The sequence below is a fragment of the Cynara cardunculus genome, assembly GCF_001531365.2.
Source record: "Cynara cardunculus var. scolymus isolate 2C chromosome LG 2, CcrdV1, whole genome shotgun sequence".
Lineage (NCBI taxonomy): Eukaryota > Viridiplantae > Streptophyta > Magnoliopsida > Asterales > Asteraceae > Cynara > Cynara cardunculus.
Window position 1 is genome coordinate 8,441,105 of NC_037529.1, and position 4,449 is coordinate 8,445,553.

Genomic DNA, 4,449 nt, shown 5'->3' on the forward strand with positions numbered 1-4,449 from the left:
TTGTGAATATTAATTACATTTTCCGTACGTAGATTATTTTTAAATTCCTTCAAAATTAATTTAATCTTAATTAGTCATTAATACTCTTCCTAAAACAAATATGGAAATTTATTTATTTATTTTTTGTCAGCCGAGTTAAATAAATAAAATTAAAATGAAAATAATATAAAATCCGGAAGGGAACGAATTAAAAAGAAGGAAATTATATTACACAACAAATCGATATCGTTGCACTTTTTACGAACCTAATTTTTTTTACCTTTCAACAGAGGGATAATACGGTGGCACACACTATATTACGTATGTCCCTCGTAGAAATCAGACTCTGTGGTTTTAAATCTATTAAAGAATTTGTAGGTTTCAACGAATTAAATAAAAACCAAATAGAACTTTCTCAAGAGTTCTAACTTTGTTTTATATAAATGTTTGTAAGCTAAATTTTGATTTCATTTGAAAGCCATGAAACCAATGTGATGTGTTGCTAATTAGATCAACTATGAATTATGGTAAACAAACAGTAGGTGTCAGTTATATCAGATTCATTATGTTGGAGTTAAGTCGGATATCTTCATATTTGTTATCTTCCATCCAGCCAGAGGAAACCTTAATTTACACACCTCTGTTACCTTTTGGAGGCCTATGATCTATAGAAACTGTCTACTTGAGACTGCCTTTTGACCTGTTTTTCAATAAAAGAATAACACTAAACCAACAAATTAACATATCTAAACCATATCTAAAAGAATAATGTAACACTAAGTCATCAATAGGGGTGTTCATCGGATGAAAACCAATGGATTTAGTTATATACATCAAGCGAGCAGAAGCGAGCGATCCACTCGAATAAAGAGAGAGAGAATATTTAGCTTAAGAAAAAAAATGCCTTCCTCTTGTGGTAAAAGCTATTGATTAGTTATGTTATAAGAATTTACAACCAATACGATCCAATCATTCATTGGATGTTTGAGTTGACTATTCGATCTAACCAATTAACTCTGGAAATCTAAGGGGGCGTTTGGTTTGATGGAATGATTTGAAGGGATCAGGATTTCGTGGAACGATTTGAAATTAGAGGATGTGGATATGGAATGTGTGTTTGATTTTCAAGATTTGGAATGGAATTTAATTTCATTCTTTATAAATAATTTGTAAAAACAAATTAAAAATGATTACAAAAACAATTTTATTATTAATTGATTATTGAAAAACAAACGTATTTAACATATTATAAAACAATATAGTATACAAATTCTTCGAAATCCTAAAGAGCCGAGCGAGTCATTGTCTTGGGTTTCTGAGTTGATCGAGAGTTTATGTTCCCTGTTTCGTGCTGAAATCGATTTGCCGATTTGGAAACTTTTGGGGCGTCATAGATAGTAGGTACTGATAAGTGGTAGTGATGGCCAAATCGGTCTGGCCTAGCCCGGCCCAGGACCGCCGGAGGACGGGGACTGGGACCGGCAAAGGACCGGCCCGGGACCGGTTTTATGGGAACGAAAACGGGGACCGGTTGGGGTTTTTTGTAGTTTCATGGGACCGACCGGGACCGGTCCGTCCCGAAAATTCAAATAATTTTATAAATAAATGTATTTTTAAATAATTTTATAATGTATTTTTATAAACCAATGTAATTTTAATTATATTGAAACACATTTTTAAAGTGTATTTGAGTGACCAAATTGTAAATTTTATAATATATTAAAAATATATATCATCAAAAAAAATAAAAAAAAATCTTATTTTTTAATACCGAGACCGGTTACTCTGGGACCGGTTATAAGAAAGTTTGGGACCGATTAAACCCGGCCCGATTCGGGACCGGTTTTTGGCCATCATTAATAAGTGGTATGGGGATTTCAGCTTTGGGCCAACTTATTAGGTTTAGGACTTTGGGCTAAGGAAATACTTAAGGTTTTTAGTTTATTGGGTATTTGGGTTTGGGACTTTCGGCATTTTGACTTTGGGTTAGCCTTCGTTAGTTTATGAGTTCAATGGTTTTGCAGTTATGCAATATATTAATACGGTTGCATCCTTTGAAAATTTTAAAATAATATGGTTCCATTTTTCACGAATTTAATTTTTTTTATCCTTTATCGGAAGAATACTACAGTGGTACCATTCGTCCATACGGGTAATGGGGCAGCGATTTTATTTTATATTTGAGCGGGGTCGAAGATGACACTAACCGTCCCTAATCCAATCCTGGTTAAATTCTTTTCATTTTATTTAATATATGTATAAAAGTGTGTATACATAAATATATATATATATATATATATAGAGAGAGAGAGAGAGAGAGAGAGAGAGAGAAAGAGAGTTTAAAATACAAACCATGTAATTATTACAAATTCTACAAACCATGTAATTATTACAAATTCTACAAACCAATCTCAACTGCCTGTGTAGATGATCAAGGGTGTAGATTAAATGAGTTCCTAAATTTACTTTCAACCTACTCTTTAACTGATTTAATAACCATCTTTAAGTTTCAAAATAAACAAATTCAAGCCCCAAGATTTTGCTTGTAGGGTTTGTAACAATCACATGCTTTGTATTTGAAGCTCTCTTATGTATACATTTATTAGTAAATGATAAATATATTTTATTTTTAGTATTATTATTGATACGGAGGATAGTGTGGGAATAACAATTAAGATGAGAAGCGCAAGGAAATATTTGGATCATTGATCCTTTTTAATCTCACCTCCACCCATGAAATTGCGCTTATCACGGAAGTTGATCCGGTGCATTTTGGTGCACCGCATTAGTGTTGATCTTCAATTAGAATTGATTCAATGGTAAGAGATCCATCTTACCTTTCTCCCTATAACTTCTATTCTCACCAGAACCCAACCCTAGTAATTAATTTAGTGATAATTCGTTTTAATTTTAATTTTAATTTTTTACTAACCGGTACCCAATGTGATCCCCATACCTGTCAGAGATTCCTTTCCCCGAAACCCGTCGTGGATTAGTTGTGGTCAGACATAGGGATGAGGAATGCATTACTCACCAAATACTTTGTAACACCCTCATTTTCACCATGAGTTGTGTCACGTCATTCTCATTAAATAACAATAAATAACCCCAAAATATAGTGGCTAATAAAGCCTTATTACAGCGGAAGTCTTACAAATTCAATTAAAATTAATAGCTCAACGCTAACCCGTCCCATACCGGGTTACATTACAAAATGAGTTTAAGCATAAACCTAAACATCTGAAATATAATAATATAATTATCTAGAAGAGAACCTCCCTCTTGTCCACCCTTGAACCTCTTGCACCTGAGATGCATACTAATAGTCAGCTTTACAAAGCTCGGTGAGTTCATGGTTTTTGTGCACAATCATACACACCTCATCATGCATAAAACAAACAATGCCCCAAATAAAATAATATGCACATTTGTTTCAAACCCTTTTGAAGTAATAATGAGATCTCTTAATTTCCCGTCGGGTTAAGGTCTTACCGTCATCGGCACTTCCCCGGGTTACACGACTATCCCTTGTCCGGTTACCCCTCCCTAAGATGTGCCATCCCTTATGACTTTTGACCCCTTCCCATACCCGACAAAAATATTAACCCGTTTATAACATGCTAATTAATGTTTAAAAACACGTAAACAAATAGCATGCAACCCACAATAATAATTCATATACATGTAATAAACCCATAAACATGTACATAGAAAATATCGTAATGCTCAAATAATTTGTACATAAGCATGCATCCCAGTTAAAGTCTCATGAAAACTCACCTGAGTAGCTCCACTTAGCTAAACCTTGTCCCTGAGTAATATCCTATAACATGTAATTATATTTCAATAATTAGAGTATTGACATTTTCCCAAAAAGTCAACCCAAAAGTCAAATGGGTCAACCTTAGGGTGGGCATGGTCAACGGGTCAACCCCAAGCATACCTCGTCGCCATGTACCCTCTTCCCCAATGGAATTTTTTCATATCCAAAATAAATTACGACGTATTAAACCCAACATATAATTATATACGTCTCTCGTTATAAAAACGTCCGATCCCACAATTATCTACTCACAACTCCCGAAATAAGTTATTAAATTATTTCTTATAATTTAAATATGAAAATCCAATTAATTAATAWCCTTTATAATTGATGTCCAAATCTTGACCAACTTAATCGAAACATCCCGATTTATTTCGATTAATCCAAGTAAATAAACGAGCCCCAAATCTATTTTTAACAAATGTTAACAACTCGAGTCTAACCGAGCTCGACCGAAATAAGTCGGCCATGGCCTAAACCTGGTCTAGTGTCGGCCGACTCAACTCGACGCACGGCCCAACCCGGTCGCACCCTTGRTGCGGCTATCGTGAACGATATTCGTTTGAGATATTTTTCCGATCGTTTTTCACCAAACTTTTTACAAAATCTTATACATAATAATAATCCCAACTCGTATCCAAATTTAC